The sequence below is a fragment of the Rhineura floridana genome, chromosome 8 (genome assembly GCF_030035675.1).
Source record: "Rhineura floridana isolate rRhiFlo1 chromosome 8, rRhiFlo1.hap2, whole genome shotgun sequence".
NCBI classification, from domain to species: Eukaryota; Metazoa; Chordata; class Lepidosauria; order Squamata; family Rhineuridae; genus Rhineura; species Rhineura floridana.
In genome coordinates, this window is record NC_084487.1 from 12,059,967 (window position 1) to 12,077,935 (window position 17,969).

Sequence of the window (17,969 nt, forward strand, 5' to 3'; positions counted from 1 at the left end):
CCTTCTTGCCACTTCAGTGTTTACTGCCTTTCATATATGGTGCAATTGCAGTTGCCTTATATGGCATTACATTTAAACCCATTCCCATTCCATGTGATTGTTTTGCTGCAGCTAAAGCAGCTCAGAGGACACCTGGGTGAAAGTCACAAAAACATGCCTGGGCAACTTCTCTGCATCCACTGACCATGCAATCAGTAGCTTGTGTTCCAAAACAGCCAGTGTGCATACATATATTATTTATTGAATTTATATCCCACCCTTTGTTTCATGTTCACACATTCTAGGAGTCTTGTGAATTAGCATCTTTAGACATTGGCAATAGTGCGTCTTGGCAGTTTACCCAGTAACGTACACTCATGCAGGTCTAGAAATGGGGATATTTATTGAGCATACACAGAATGAAGATATACACATTTAACACTTCAATGGGGAATAGCTCAGCAATAATGCATAGCTATTAACATCAATAGGGATAGCTCAGTAACAATATGTGTGAGGGAATTAACTAAACAATCTTAATCATAACTAAACACACACCCTCAACATACACACATGTGAAGGAGCAAGCACCCAAGGCATAAGAGGAAATGGGGGGGTGAGTTCTGCACAACTGAGGAAGGCACACTAGCCTGCCCTTTCTCTCTCTCTGGTCTCATTTTTCAGACAAGGCCTCAGTCATGCACAGCTGGGCAGGGAGGACCAGAGATTGGCCTATGAAACACAGTCGCACACAGTCAAAGAGAGGAAGAGGGAGCAGATGTGGAGGCTACAGTTTGTAGGCAAAGGATCTCCAGAAGACAGGATAGCGAGCAGGATGTAACTTTTGCAGCCCTGGTGGGCAATCTGGAAGTAGAACTGGGGCATGTTGAAATTCTTAGGTCAGGAAAACAGCAAATGCAGCAGGCAGGCAGGCCCTGAAATGGCTTCTTGGATATCTGCTTTGGCTAGCAAAGGTCCGGGGAAAGCAGGAAAAGTAGTGGAGCTCTGAAAAGGACTTTTAACGCAGCTTCAGCAAGCGGGGACCTCTGTGTCAGCAGCAGAGGTCCAGTGAAGGAGTGGGTTCTGGTGGGCTAAGTGATTCAGCGGGTGATTTCAGATAGAGTGATATTCAGCAGAGTAGAACTGGATAACCAGTACAGTGATTCAGCAGGTGATTTCATAGTGGAACCGGACAACCAGGACCCAGAATTCAGAACCCAGAACATGGCTCTTGGAGTCCAGTTTTTATACCTTTCTGAACAAAAGCCTCACAGGAGAATCCAACACCGATTGGATCAGGCAGGTGCCCTTCCTTAATTTCAGTACCTATTGTGAGTCATATGGTCACGGCAATGGGCTTGTCTTTTGTGAAGGCAAGTGGTGGTATTCACTTTATAGCTAGCTTGATAAGATTTGAACAGTGGGCTCTGCTCGTGAGGGCCAAACATTTACAATTGCCACTCGATTGTCATGGTCAGACCACTTTCTGGTGAAGTTTAGACTTATGGCTCCAGTCCTTCCCTGCAGGGATGGTAGACAGATTAAGGTGGTTCACCCCTGGAGACTAATGGAATCCACTGGATTCCTGAATGCCCTGTTGAAGCCCTTGTCACGCTGTGAAACAATGAGATGCATCAGACTCTTTACATGGTTCCCTTTGAGCACGCTCTCCGGCGTTCTGGAGTTCACTTTGCATCTTGGTACACCAGTGAACTAAGGGCAATGAAACAGGCTAGACAATGGCTAGAGTGCAAGTGGCGAAAGATGTGCTGTGAGGCTCATCAGGCACTGTCGGTTGGTGGTTCCCATGTTTGGATAATTGTTCAGTTGCCTGTTTTGGATGGGGTCGTACTCCCTCTGAAAGAGCAGGTCCATAGTCTGGGGGTGCTCCTGGATCCATCTTTGTTGCTAGAGGCCCAGGTGACCTCAGTGACTAGGAGTGCCCTTTACCAACTTCGGCTGGTAAAACAGCTCCAGCCGTTTCTGGACCCAGATAGCCTGGCCACTGTTGTCCATGCACTGGTAACCTCCAGTTTGGATTACTGTAATGCGCTGTATAAATGCTTTGGAGATTGCATTGACTGATTTGCTAAATGCCATGTCTTGTGCGTACGATTGGCAATATCCTCTCAGTTGAGATGACAACCTGAGCTCTTTCAGGTACTTTTTCCATCAGGTCTCAAACAGCCTCTTTGCAAAATGAACGAAACTGAAGCCGTCTAAAAAATCATGTAGGCCATGTTGGGGTAGAGACTCTCTCAGGTTTATAGGCTTGTAGCCAGCCTGCCAACACTTCTCCCAAAGGAGATTAGGGTAGCAATATGTATACAGTAGGGCCCCACTCATACGGCAGGTTACATTCCAGACCCCCGCCGAAAAGCGGAACTCATTGAATAAAATGGCGTGCGACGCCCGAAAACCGCTGTAAAAGCGGAACAAGCACCATATTAGTGGGGCTTTAGTCTAATTGTGTCTAATTGAGACTGCTGCATTAGCGAAGCACCGTAAAGTGAAGCGCTGTAAAGCGGGGCCCTACTGTCTACCAGTTCAGCACTCTAGCATGACCAAGAAATTGAACTCCAGTTCTGGATATGAATGTGGAAGCAGGCTTTGACCCTTAATGGATCCTAATGAATTCTGTTGGACAAAGTAAATGGGCTGCAATCTGGGAAGAGAAAAACTTGCTCCTTCTCCCATAGCAAAGAGCAGGTTTAGTCCATAACCAGGTGCTGCCCCACAAGTACAATTATTTCTAGAAAATTAATGGTTGCCTGATGGGAAATTGAAGCATTGCACTTGCAGGTACTGTTGCAATAAGGGCAATGTCTCTAAGATCTCATGGGGAGCCTGCAGGGTATGTGTGCCATACATGTCTGCTCAGTGTGCGCAACGATGGTCTCCCCATATACCCTGTCCTTGGTATGCAGCTAAATCTGCAGTACATTCATGAAAGTGGGGAGGGGTATTTAAGAGCCTGTCAAAGCTTCAGAAGCTAGTTGGGCATTGTGTAAATGTTGTGTGGGCAGAACTGTCTTGCTTTTAAATTCTATGTATTGAAGATTTATTATTGTATTGTAGAAAGAGGAATAGCCAAATTCTGCATGCCTCCACTGTAACACATTCACTTGTACTTTTTTTTTTTTTTACTACTTTTCTCTTATTTTAAAAATGTGACTCTTCTTCGATATCGGATTATTCCCTGCAGTTGCACCGTACTGTGCTTCCAAGATGCTCAGAGTGCTTCTGAAGAGCAGAACACCTCAGGGGACAATCCTCTCCCCCTCCTCTACTCCAAGTTTGGGAGGAATGCCAGGACTCATCATGCTTGCCAGTCTACGGTAGCACCTGGATTTTGAGTGTGGGAGGGGTAGTAGATTGATTAAAGAACATGTCAGCTACTTGGTGACCTTGCAGCACTCCCATATCTGACTAAGAGTATACAGATAGGAAAAGATGGAAGCACCATGGAGGTGGAAGAGTTGAGGCTCTCTTTGGGAGATGGATAGCAGAAGAGATCTGTATTGAGGCTGACTGGGCTGAGAAAAATTAACAAAACATTGAGAGGATTTTGAAGGGTTTATTTATTGTGTGTTTTTATTTGGCTTTTCAGCAAGGAACATGCAAAATGACAACATACAGTTTAAACATTTTAATATAAATACTGAAAATGCTCAACTTACAGATACCAAAAGACTGCTGGCAGACGTTGTCATCCAAAATATCTGAAAGGCACCAAGTTGGGAAAGACTGGCCTACTCCGTTGGGTGATCAACTTATATAAAAATGAGGGGTTTTTTTGCAATCATCTAAATAGGAGTTTGGGTTGATGGACATTCAAATGCAGCTCTTCTAAATAAATCTAGCAAGGTATTATATTCCAAGTGGTGGCTTCTTGCAAGTGCTTTTACTGCACAGTCAAAACCAAGTGAAAAATAGATTATAATCAGAACATTTATATCCTTGTAGTAAACAATTACAGCAACACTTGCATAAATGCCACATTAGAAGAAATTTACTGGATTCCATTCTAATGCAATTAGAGCTAATTTTGTTCTTTAAATGAATAAAAGGTCAACCAGTAAATTTATTTTATCTCAAGCCCAGGCCTCAATAAATTGTTTTATTTAATTTGTGGCGAAAGATCTTATCCTTAATGGATCCAGGACTTATTAGTTTACTGGGTTTTAAAGAAATCTGTGAGTTTTTTTCTGATTTGAATGATCTGGTGCATATGAGTGTGTTTTCCTGTGTTATCAAGTTACAAGATCACTAATGCAGTCTCTGTAGGGAAGTATAAGATTGGTTATCTAGAAAAGGCTTGTGTGGAATTCTTGAACTTAAATTGCCAATAGATTTTTGAGTACCTAATGTGCACCATTGTCACAAACTGGCTTGTTAGAAGTATTGCCTAGTTAACCATTTTTTGGCAGATATATTAATATTTCACACAGAGAGAATGCTTTTCCACCAGTGGGATATCTTTGACATCTCCATTCACTGCTATAGTAAAAAAAAAAAAAAAAGTTTGGTGGCCCAAACCAGTGTTTAAAGAAGGTAGATGGTGACCCATTGGTGGACCACTGGCCAATCTCTGCTGGACTACCAAATGACTGCTGGGATTCTTGCAAGGAATGCTGGACTCAGTGGGCCTTGATCTTGTCCCGTGGGGCAGTCCTTAAAGCGAGAGTTCATACTTATCATCAAATTTAGTTATACCATAATCAAGGGTATCAACTTGGTATCCTTCAGATGTTGTTGGACTACAACTCCCATCATTTCTGATCATTGGCCACGTTGGCTGGGGATGTATAACATCTGGAGAGTACCACGTTGGATAAGCCAGCAACTTATCCTGTGCATTCTTGGTTTGTAAATTTAAAGCACATTGGTTGTATTCTGGGGGTTTTAGTTTCTCATACAAACTTGAAATCAACCTACCTCTGGCCTACACAGAACATTACCAGGCACTTATATGACACTATAGAGTGATCAAAGTGTTTCACATACAGTAGCTCAGTAAACCCTGCAACAAACGTGTACACTAGGTTGATATTATATTGTCCCCATAATGCACATAGGAAAACTGAGGTTGGGAGAGAATTGTTTGCCCAAGGTCACCTACTGAGTTGAGAGGCAGCATTTGAACTGGGGACTCTTTACCACTGCATGACAGTGATGCTCATATTTGACATTCTGTCTTCAAAATAGAGAGTCACTGCTGATATATGTGTGAATAATATGCAGCTCTCTAAAACTTATGCTTTGCATAATCTTATTCTAAACTTTATAAAATATTTTAAATCCACACAGCAATGTATGAATATTGCATAGCAGTACAATTTGCTTTTGTCTTTTATGGGAGCTATTTTTTATATATCTTTGCATTATATGTATGCACAAAATAGGGAAATTCATGTGAGCAGAGTCTGACATCATTCCACACAGTATTCAGCAATTGCATTTGACATGGGTTGCAGCAGAGTTTGCTGTGGTCCAACACACAAAATGTGACAGATTGATGCTTGTCTCCCAACACATGGTGGATGTCCTCTAGGGGGCCCGTGGCCAATTGCAGCTCTCCAGCACCAGTCCCCAGGAGTTTGGAGATGTAGGTTGCTCACTTAATGGGTATACCACAATGGCAAACCCCAGGGTGAAGTGGTCATAATGAGCTCCAAAGTCCTGAGAGGCTTGACTCATACCCAGAATGTTCAAGGCTGACCAATGCAAAAAGCAGCAATTTGATAGACACAGTCATGAGAACCATGAGGCTAATAGCTAGACACAATCCAGAATTTCTGCATGTATTGCTTTTTTGTCCATATAGTGCCCTGCTCGTAGAGGGGCATACAATTTAAAAAAAAAAATTAATGGAGAATGTGTTGTGTTCAGACACTACATAACAATATAGTTTTGTTTCAGTGGTGCATATATATTTAAAGCACTCAGAATTTGCCTTCTTACTTCTAGGCTTTTGGTGGGACAATAGTCCTCCTCTGAAAGAGTAAATAAGTAAGCCATTGTAAGGTTTCTTTTGAACTCAGTGTGCCATTTAGCGACAAGTTATTCAGACTTTGGTAATTTAGATTACTGGCTTCATAGTGTTTGCCCACAATAGCCAAATAATGGGGCTCATTAAGCTCCCTGTGTAGGCCTATCCAAATTGTGTTTGCCTCTAACCTTGTCTCTCTATGTGTGGCTGGGGAGAGAAGGGTTGGCTCTTTATTGACTTGTCAGGCAGTGGGATTGCGTTACAGGCCAAGCCGCTCACGACCCATTCCCATTTAGTTCCTTGTTTTGTGGTGGGGAAACAGGTAAAGGGATCCCGCTGGAAAGCCCCTCCTCCTGCATGTTTTTATGAATTGGACCACTGTTTGCCGCAGTTAGGGCACCATGACCAACTCTCCCACAAGCTGTAATGCAAGCATGAGGGAGCTATTGTGGGAGGCAGCTGTGGGCGGTGTTGGTTACCTTGCAAGAAGACACTGCCCATTCAGCAGAAAGCTCTGGAGGAGAACTTGACTGTGGAATTAAACAGGGAAGCAGGGAACAAGTGATACTTGGGAGGGAGGGTGAAATATAGAATGCAGAAGGCACAGCTGGGGCAGGAGACGGTGCAGGCAGTGAGTGTCTTCTGTTGATTACAGACCTAATGGTGAGCCCAATTATTGCACAAAGGAGCACTTAGCAGTGAATGGCTCAGTGCTAATGGTGGGATAACAGAATGGAAGCTTCAGTGGGTCCCATTTTTCAACCTTTTCTCTGAGTCCAGGAAAGAGAATAGACTGGTTAAAAGCAATTTATTGATAGAATTTTTGTTTAGGCTGGCATCTTTTGGGGGAGAAAGAGTGTTAAGCTGATGGATTGCGTGGTTCTACCACTGAGCATTTTGTATTGATTTGATTCATTTTAATTTGTCTGCTTTGAGGCCATCTTGCTATGTATTACCCTGCCCAGAGACTCTGGGATTAGGGTGAGTTTAAAATCTTCTCTCCTTATTTATACATACCTGTAGAAATAAGAGGAAGGGAAAATAAAACAGTGTCTTTAACAGTTATGTGTGGCTAACACAAGTTGGTGTCCTGTAAGATTTAGGAATACTGACAAGCCTTTATGTCTTTCCTGACATGGACATTTTTTCTCTTTTGTAAAATCATGTGGTTACATGGACAGAGGAAGCTAGAGCACTTGATTTCCTTTCCTCTCACCCTTTTACCTTTCTCCTAAAGGCAGCCTAGGATTTAAGCGTGAGAACATGTCCCAGCGTTGATTTAGGTCCTCTTCCCTCCTTTTAATTATAGAAGCCACCACACCAATTACCCCACTGGGTTGTGTTAGGTGGGGAGCAAAGGCAAAATTGTTTTCGTTCTGCTGTTGGGCCACACTTAAACAGTGACTCCCAAAGTGAATCCATAAAGAGGTTTGAGTCATTGGGAAGGAAAGCCCAATTACTGGATGCAAGATTCTTTGATTCTGCTCTCTGTTGCACAAGAGTGATGGAGGCGCGTGTGTAATGTGCGCATCTCAATTAAAAAACAACAATGAGAGAACTTCAGGCAGGCTCAGACATATACCTGCCTGAGCAGGACTCTGTGCACGAACTAGCAGGGGCCAACCAAAAATTTATCATGCCAAGGCCACAAAACTGAAGGTGGATGCCTGCAGGATTTCTTCATTACACAGCTTGGTGGCACCGAACAGAACTCCCCTGACATGCCTCCCTTAAATGTAGTTAGGTTGCCTACACCTATCAGTATTGTGTAGCCAAAGGTAACCAAGGCAGCTCAAAACATGTTTGCAGGTGTACAGCATTGCCTCTTGCAGCACCAACACAGTGTGGGCAACAGACAAAATATGTCAGGGAAACACAATTATGCCAAGGCCCCCAGATGCATTTCCCCAGGTGTGTGTAATATTCTCACAGGAGCAGGCTGCTAGGAACGTGTTACCCCTCTGCTGAGAGAGCTGCACTGGTTGCCACTTTACTGCTGGGCCAGGTTCTTGTGTTAATTCACAAAGCCCTAAACAACTTGGGCCCAACGTGCCTACAGGACCATGTCATTCCTTGTGTTCCACTCGGCTGAGCATTTCTGGTGATTCCCCCATGCCCCTGAGGTTTGGGCTGCCTTTACTAGGGACCAAGCCTTTAGTGTGGTCAGCCCTACCCTGTGGAACTCTCTGTCGGTAGAGGCCAGCAGGAATCATCCCTACCTACCCACGTTCAGGTGTCTGTTGAAAACGTTGTTATTCAGACCGGCCTTTGAAACAGGATTTTTCTCCCTAACAACATTTACCGGTGCTTTTATTGATCTTTTACCGTAGTTGTATACCACTTCCCTGTATTTTTATGAAAAGTGTTGGCTATAAATATTAAATAAATGAAATAAAGCATTGTTTGCTTGACAGATCTGCACAGCATACCTGTTGTGCTGGGCTTGCATTATAACAGAATTTCATTTTTTAAAGGGCATCACATGGCAGGGTATTTTTATGTTACCCTGTAGAGGTGTAGAATGGTGGTTCTCAGTGTGGGTGGGTGGCCTTCATGGGAAGACCTGGACTGTTGCCAGGAGAGAGGCAATTCCCTTCCTCCTCCACTGGCGAATGTGTTGGTTTTAGCATGGGTTCCTGGGCCATCCCCTGCCTCTTCCCAAGCAGTGCAACAGAGCATCTATGAGCCTATTCCTTTGTACTTCTGTTGATAGTAAACAGCCTCTTATAGGTTGATACAAATTAGGTGATGGCAGTTTGTTTATCTTAGGCATTTTGCTTCCCTGGAGGTCCCCTATTAGGAACATAGGATGCTGCCTTATATCAGGAATAGCCAATATGGTGCACTCCAGATGTTGCTAGACTACAGTTCCCATCATCCCTGACCACAGTCCATGCTGGCTGGGGCTGATGGGAAAGCTCGACACCAGTGGGTGGCCAGGTTGGGCACTGGCCAGGGGCCCCTGCTCAGAGGGACCCCTGCTGCTGGGGCTGGGCAGGTGTAGCTCCATCTCCACAATCCACACCAGCATCAGGTCACAGAGCATGTGCCCCATAACCTGATACTGGCACGGAATGGGAGCCACCCTCTCAGGCAACACCTCATCCAGCCCAGGTTGGACCCACCACTTTTTGCATAGCTGCATCAGTACGCTGTGTGAGCATGCTTGCCATCACCCAAGATGGCAGCGGGGGCTTTAACACACTCACACACCATCTTGGGTGATGGCAGGCATACACACGCAGCACACTGATGCGGCCATACCTATTTAAGCACCTGAAAGTGGTAGTGTCTCATCGCCACCGCCACCCTTACAGGCCTGCTGCAGTTGGTACCACCGCTGATGGGGAGATGGCATCCTGTAACATCTGGAGGGCACCATGTTGGGAATCTTCTACCCTACACCATTGGTCCATCTGTCTAGCTAGCTCACTGATTAGCAGGGTCTCTCCAGAGATTCAGACAGGGGACATTCCCAGCCCCACCTGGAGATGTCAGAGATTCAATCGGGAACCTTCTGGTTGCAAAACCACTGCTCTACCACTTAGCTACTGCCCTTCCCTGGGGATTCGTGCTCTTTACCACCTGTCCACCCCCTTCTTTTTAGCCCCCTTCACCCAAGGTCCATGTTGAGTGAGAACACTGTATCCCAAACCCTGACTTAATACAAAAAAAGCCACTATGGAGTAGCTAGATGCAACTTCAGGGTGATAGTTTGATTTTTGGAAGGAAACATATAGAACAGATGGCATTAGGCTACAAATATTGGATAGTTTTTCATAAAGACTTTTTCTGCCTTTGACTTGAAGCTAAGTTCTAAGAGCATGGAGCAGACCTCTTTCTAGTGGAATGTGAGGTATTATCATGGAAGGCTTAGAGGACCCACCAGCAAGAGTGTCCACAGAAATATTGCAAGGGGGGGGGGAGCAAGCTCTATGAATTGTTACTGCGGGTCATTGGCAACCCACTCCATCCATCAGTACATTTAGAATTGAGAGGGGGAGTCGTCCCTCCCCCCGCAAACATCCTTGTCTCCAGTCAGAAAGCTGGACAAGAGCAGAGCAGGAAACAGACCTGACTCACCCAGATACAACTACGTCCATTGCCACCTAATGGCTAAACTATGTAATGATGCTTTTTGCACATCTTTCTCCTTTCATTTAAAGAAACAACAATTAAGTTGGGACATCTGGTGTTTTCCCATATCTAAATCTCAAAGGTTTCTGAAGAACTCAGCCAGAATGTGTGACCATTTGAGTAATAACACTGCTATAAGTCTTTCAAGATGGCTCTGGCAGATTCGCAGTAGATGAACATGGAGTTTCAGGTACTACTTGGGCGTTTAAAATGTTTGGGGGTTTTTTGAGTATTTTTGTGCTACTTAATTTTTTTTTTTTTAACTAGCTAGACCTTTTTATGATTGTTTTGTTTTGATTTCAGGTTGTTTCAAACTGCCCTGATGTTTTGTGAGAGGGTAGCATATAATAGGGCTGCGCACATTCCCCCCATCCGCCCTGTGGCTCCAATCCAGAGGGGGCATCAGGTTAGCCGACCCTAGGGCAACTTGGGGACCACCCGCCTTGGCTCGGGGCCACTCCTGAATAAGTTTGGGGCTGGGGTTCATATATTACTAGGGTAAAAAAAAACTAATTAAACATATGGAGGGGAAGGAGAGCGAGATCAATTTACTCTGCACAATGCTGTTTTGCAAAATAGCATCCTCCAGGATTGCTGTCTCTTGGCTCATAAGCAGAGGCAGCAATCTTGTGCGATGTTGTTTTGGAAGGGGCTTTTCCACACCCTGGAGGAGTGCTGCCTCTGCTCATCAAGCAGGAAGGAGAACATAAGAACATAAGAGCCTGCTGGCTCAGGCCAGTGGCCCATCTAGTCCAGCATCCTGTTCTCACAGTGGCCAACCAGGTGCCTGGGGGAAGCCCGCAAGCAGGACCCGAGTGCAAGAACACTCTCCCCTCCTGAGGCTTCCGGCAACTGGTTTTCAGAAGCATGCCACCTCTGACTAAGGTGGCTGCGTTCCTGCCCTATGCCTTGCCCCCTAACAGCCCCAGCTCACTCTTGGTCATTGAATCCAATCCATAGCAAACCTTGGCTGTCAGAACCCAACTCGGCTGAGGGCCAAAAATGGCAGAATAGGCCCGATTCCACTTGGGACTGTGTGCCGAATCTGGTGCACAGCCCTAGTTTATAAATACTTTTATTCATTATTAATTAATTAATTCGATAATTGTACCTTCTCAGAAATAGGAAGACGTTGTTGGGTTCTGTTAAATATTCCATATCGGAGATCTCATCAGAATATGATCTCTGTGTTTCATTTGTTCCATGTAAGGTAGTCTGAATCTGCCCCATCTTCTCTATAGGAACTCTTTCTCCCTGCTCTTATGTCATAACTCTCACACTGAATTGCACCAGTTGTACAAATGATCATTACCTCTCCTACCTAATCTGAAAAAAAAGTTTTTTCCACGTCAGGCTACTTTGGAAGTGAGATTTTTCTCTACGGATGGGATGATGACCGTATGTATTCTCTTATTACCTACTGGATGTGGCGCAGCAGAATTGCAATTGGTGGTGTTAACCTGTAGCTTAAATGAGCAATATGTGGGCCATTCTGTCTCTTGGCAGTCTGTACTGCTCTCTGTCTCACCTTTAGCTTGAGATCAGTAGTGAAGGCCAGTGGTAATATGATGGAAATTGTAGGATGTCTGGAATGACTGGCATTCTGATTCTATAAACAGGTTGCATTGGAATACCAAAGCAAATGAAAGTAAGCTTCAGTTAAGCAACAGCACTGCAGCAGGTAGTGCCAAGCAAGGGGAGTGTCTCCTTATTCCCTGAATAGTAATCAATGACAACTGAATAGTATTGGTGTCCAAGTTCATACGGGTCAGCTGTTAGCTTTTTCCAAGGCCTGTTGGGTAAGGTTGTAGTGATTAAAAGTTCATTTTGTTGTGTTGACCTATTTCTTCTGCAGTAGTCACATGGTAAGATTTTGTTCTTTATGTAATTTCCAATATACCATACTGTCTGCTTGGCTCACTTGCTGAATTTGAATAAAAACTAGGCTTTCCCTCCTCGTAGACCATGACATGACAATACAGTTCCCTTCTGTTAATAATTAATTATTTCAATAAATAATATGATGCATATTAGGCCTTCTAATTCATTCAATTGTCCATGGTCAGCAAAGTACTTTGTACTCATCTCTGAAGCATTGCTAAGGTCATCCTGATATGATACAGTGTAAGACTTGTTGAAGTTCTGGACCTCCATGAGCAGCCATTTAGATCTGAGGAAGCCTGTTTTCAGTTGTTGATGAAGAAACATGAACATAAGCCTTGATGTCCATCTCTAACTTTTAAATATCTACTTGCATTGTCTAGCTATGTGATGAGGTGTCTGCTATGACCAACTTCTTTCTGGGGATATACTCAGCTACTGAGTTGAATCTCATCATTCTCACTTGAGCACACAATTACTTGAGTAATTGTGCTTGGCCCAATGTTTCCCCTTAATCAACTTCATCAAAAATTCATAGTCTGTGAAGATTCTGCAAGAAGGCAGACCACATAGGTGTCTGTAAAAAGGGTTTCACATGCTCACACCCTAGCAAGACACTCCTTTTTTATTTGTGCTTAATGTTTATCTGCTGTGGTAAAAATTCTGGAGAAGAATGCGACTGGCATCGTGCTGAACCATGCACTCTTAGCAGCATTCCACAAGTCTGTAGCAGTCTGCTTCAGCGCTAACCACAGCTGGGCCTGTTGGCATCCTAAAAACCGTAAGATTCGGGCATTGGACTTCATGTCCTGTATCTTTGTCAAGACAGCCTTCTGATCTGGTACACATGATAGATTTCAGTAGTGGTTGTGCCTCTGTGGAGATGGGAATGGTGCCATTTTCTTTGTCTTGTTACGAATTCGTTGGTTTAAAACTTGAATTCTGACATCATGTCATAGAAGGCTAGAGGACCCATCAGTCAGGAAGCTAAACCAGAAATGGATTGTCTCTCTTAAACAAGAACGGAAGAGGAACAGGAGACTTTTGACATTATGCAGGAAGTTGCCCGGTGCCACCTAGTGACAAAACCAGGAGTGGGGAACAAAATGGCTTCTTTGGGCAATGTTGACAGGTGAACAAGGCCACCCACCTGTCAATCACCTGCTCACATGTGACATTTGGTGATTGCCATGGGAGCTGGCAGAGGCTACTCTCCAATCATAGGGGCATAGGAAACTGCCTTAAAGCAAGTCAGACGATTGGTCCATCTAGCTCATTATTGCTTATACTGACTAGCAGCAGCTCTCCAGGACTTCGGGTAGGAGTCTTTCCCAGCTCTACCTGGAGATGCCGGGGATTGAACCTGGGAACTTCTGCATGCAAAGCAGATGCTCTACCACTGAGCTATGGCCCTTTCCCAGCACTAAGATAAGCTTATTTCCAGTCTAAGTGCTGTGGTGCTTAGCACTGTGATTGGAGGTAAAGATCCCTTCTCTCCAGTCTTAGCACTTAGCATGGAGATAAGAGATCATCAGGTGAATGACAGGTAGGGGTGGTTTGCCCAAAATGGAATCACAGGCCAAATTCAGAGGTTTAGCAAGGTCGGAGGTTCCCCACTGCTAGACTAAACTATATGATGCTATGCACACAGTTAGACACTGTTTTTATGAATTAGCTCTTGATAACTATTGGAATAGGTGCTCAAACAAGTTATTTCTCAGAGCCTTTCTGCATGATCAAAGAATGTCCCAAATCTATTCTACTCTTTGCACAGGACTCGCACAAGTCACCTTTCCAGTTGCAACAATAGTTGCATTCCCACCCCCACCCCCAATAAAAACTGTTTACTTGCAGAGTGCTCAGAAAGTACAGTGTGCATAGATCCAAAGTATACCCATGAATATTGTGGATAGTGTGAGAAACAAATGCATATTTATTGTACAATGAACTGATTTTATGGAAAGACTGTCAACAAGTGTGTGGCTGGGTGGTGCTGTTAAGTAAAAGAGACCACTATTTATCTCCTGTTTAAAAGGCTATATAGATTATGGCAATCTATGTATATAGTAAATCAAAGCCATCTTTGGATAATCTCTTAGGGTACTTTCTGCGGTTGTAGAGCTCTAGTGAGATATGATATTAAAGCAAGAACACAGATTTATAAAAACTTAGTGGTTTTGCAGTTTATCCCCACAATCAGATAAACTCAGTAATAAAACTAAGGTAAATGCATGCTGCAGTTTTTGAAATCTCTGTAGTTACTGACTATGAAAACTCTAGCAGCAATTGATTGAAATGAGACTTACGTACCTGCGAATAGTGTAAACATTAGACGTTAGCAGCCTAGGCTAGGGTCTGATGGGGTTGTGGACTGTTGGTAGGAAAGAGGATCAACAAGAAAGGCAGTAGTATTGAAGAGTTCATCAGCTGCTAGCCTGTATGTGTGTAGATGTAAACATGAGTATTGAATGGGAGCGTGCAAGACATTGAGGGCAGACTGCATACAGAAAAGGTCCTGCCCTCAAACACACATCCACAAAGTTAACAGAGGTCTCTTCTTATTCCAAATAATAACCGCAGAACAAATCAGAATATTGGTAAATTTACAGAACTGCCACAGTGCTTTGCACAGAATTTAGATTTAGATGTGTTTGTTTGTTTATCAGGTGCAGATCTTTTCATGATCCTCAAGGCAAAAACTAGATTTCTCATGTTTTGTCACAGTAGTGCCTTGCACTTATTCCTTGCTGATTGCTGATCGCACAGCAGCCTTTTAGGCCTGGGAATCACATCTGACTTTTAAAAGCTGCTTCCTCTTTAGTGCTTGTAGGGTGTCATTCTCCCCACCTCCGCACCTCCGTTTTATTTTAATCAGTGATGAGGCTTTTGGCCTATAAGGATGAGATTGAAATCAAATAAATTATTTCCAAAGATAGGAAATTATTTCACATCTCAGAGTCTTGTTGTGCTTCAGATGCAGCATGTTACAGCTTGTGTCTGCGCAAGCCAATTACATCCCAAGCAATCTACCTACCTACCTGTGGCATTATAATGACTGGTAGAACTCGCTCTGCCCTTACAGGTTGAAGGTTTTGCCTTTCCTGGGAATGTGTTGCTTGGCGAGCTGAGTTCAGTAGAACTGAATGAAAGCTTCAAGTCCAGACTGAATACGAAAAAAAGCATATTTGCCCTTGGCTACTTTAGAAAAAGGTTGCACTTAGATTTGCTGTGCCATGATGGATAGTGTTTTAGGCTTTGGAGTCTGGCAGCTCAAGTCAAATGTCAGCCACGGTGGACCTAAGACAGCTGCAAAGGAAGTCATTCAGGTTCTCATTAGGAATAATAGCATCTTACCTCTCAAGCTCATTGAAAGGATGAATAAGGGAGCACCTCAGCCTCGTAGTTCTGATGCATACATGGAGGGTGTCATCTTCTGTGAGCATGGAAATGCTCTTCATGCGCAAAGGGGGATGCCAGTGGGAAGGTCCAGCCCACTTAAAGCTTTCAGTAATACCCAGTCATCCTAAACCATTTTGTTTTATATTACAGTAGAAGCATACTATCTGTATTACACTGCAATGTTAGGAATTGTGTGGCTTGTGCTCCAATAATCATTTTTTAAGAATTATGATACCCAGAAGAAAAGGATGAAAAAGATACTTAGGACAAGACCAGTTGCTTGTCAAAGCCTTCTGTCGTTCTCACATCACTGGGAAAGGGAGAGGGGTGTGTAGTACCTCTTTAACTTCAGGTTGATGTGGTTGCTTGAAAACTCATTCCAAGAAGGCTTCAAGGGTTTTCTCACACACTCCTCCTTCATTCTGGGGTGGAGATTTTTCTGTTGGGAGGGGGAAAATATCCCTTAATTTGTCTTTTTTAATCTCTTAATGAAGGGCATCGTTGTGTCAAAAAACACTGCCAGGGAAGCAGCCTGTCAAGAAGCTAATCTGTGATCTCAGTGCTTTGAGCAGATTCTGTGTGGGCCTGGTTTTATACATATATTATATATACATATATATATTGCACCATACTGCATTCCTTCTGAACCGGTAGGAGTGACCATGGAATCCCTCAATATGTAAATAGTGCCCAACTTCATATTATATATTGAGTACCAGTTCAGAAGGAATGCAGTATAGTGGCGTTTTTGGAAAGGCAGCACCTGGATTGGTTTTTGTTTGGGGGCAAGTTTCCATCTTTTACTTTAAAAATGAAAAAAGGTCCTGGCCCTCATGACTACAAATTACACATGTGGGCATTATCTGCTGAAGGCTTCAAAAGGAAGGGTAGTGTTTGGGGAAAGTTCTGTGAGTTTGAAGTGGAGTATCCAGCATTTATTTATTTATTACATTTATTAATCGCCTATCTGGCTGGCCATCAGCCACTCTAGGCGATGTACAAAGCAAAATGAAACAGAAATGATACAGAAACAACAACAGATCTAAAAAAAAAAAATCAAACCTAACCAGCATTAAGAATAACATAATACAACCAAATTATAGCCCTTGTCCAGATCCCAGGCCTTTAGTCAAAGCCTTCTTTCACTCCAGTTATTTCCATAGTCTTTGCAACGACAACAACTGGTAACATTAAATATGCAATTAAAAGAAAAAGTGCACGTTTATAGAATTGTGCACTTTGCATAATTTTGTATGCTTGGTATGTGTGTTGGATAATTTGACAATATGTACTGTACAGCAACATTTGGCTATGTGACACAGCCATCGGTTTCTGAGTGGAAGCTATTTCTGTCTGGAAACAAACTTTCACCTTGTATATGTGTGTGAGCGGTATCATAGAATCACAGAACTGTAGAATTGCAAGGGGTCTATAAGGCCATCGACTCCAACTCCCTGCTCAGTGCAGGTATACTTTTATATAAATTCTGTGGGTATAAGCCCTAAGAGTAAGGCCTAGTTCAAGCCATAACAGGAAAGCATGATTTCCAGCTACGAGAATTTGTCTCAGACACTTCCCCCAACTCCTGTTTCGCATGACAAAGGAAGGAACTGGAAGCTTCTGCTTTCAGTTTTAAACTCACTTGAGTTTCCTATGTCATTGGAACTTGGGGAATTTGTTTAAATTAGTGTGAGAGCAAGCCAGGATCTGAAACCATGGTTTGATCTTGCTTTGTTCTCACTAATCCCAGTTTAAACAAACCACAATTCTCTGGCTTCGGACATCACTGTAAACTGTGGTTATTCAAAACTGAACATATAATCTTTCAGTCTCCTCTGGCATCTGAAAAGAGCAGAGAGGAAGAACATGACCCAAGGTTCACTACAGCATAGGAACATACAGACCTCCCTTATACTATTAATCCTTTTCACACAGTACTGTCTACACTGGCAGTGACTCTCCTGGGTTTCAGACTGGGAACTTTCCCAGCTCTACCTAGAGATGCCGAGGATTGAACCTGGAACCACCGTCAGACAGACTTGTGCTCTACCACTGACCTACAACTCTCCCAGGCTTTGTTTTCATTGTGTGAAACCATGGTTTCCCATTATTATACAAAAAAGTAGTTGGATTCTATTTCTCAAGTCCGTTTTCTACAAAAGTGAGCAAGCTTATCAAATAATACTTTACATTTTTATAAACCATGACTACCTAGCCCCAATATATTCATCAGGTGTAGCATCCCTGTGGATACTGATGTAACATCAAAGTGTAGGAACTAACTTTGTAGGTGCAACAAGTGTTAAAGTTGGTTATTGCTTTTGTTACTGTTTAAGAGCTTCCAGTGGCATCTGGTTGGCCACTGTGAGAACAGGAAATGGAGCTAGACGCCTCTTTGGTCTAATCCAGCGGGGCTTTTCTTGTGCTTTTCTGTTCTTATTAATGTTATTTATTTTTTGTTATTATTTGTAAAGGCCTTTGGTTATGTGCCATGAAGCCATTTCACTATTTACTACTATTTGCTCTCTTTTTGTGTGGAGAAAGTCCTGAGAAAAGAAGTGTTTGAAACTGCCAACATGCA

At 43.3% G+C, this 17,969-nt stretch overlaps 1 protein-coding gene across 3 annotated transcripts in view; it reads left to right on the top strand.

Annotated features, from left to right (window-relative positions):
- The window catches only part of LOC133390207 (transcription initiation factor TFIID subunit 3-like), an 87,655-nt gene that overhangs the window by 51,193 nt on the left and 18,493 nt on the right, over positions 1-17,969 (top strand). The gene's annotated exons all lie outside the window — the stretch shown is intronic.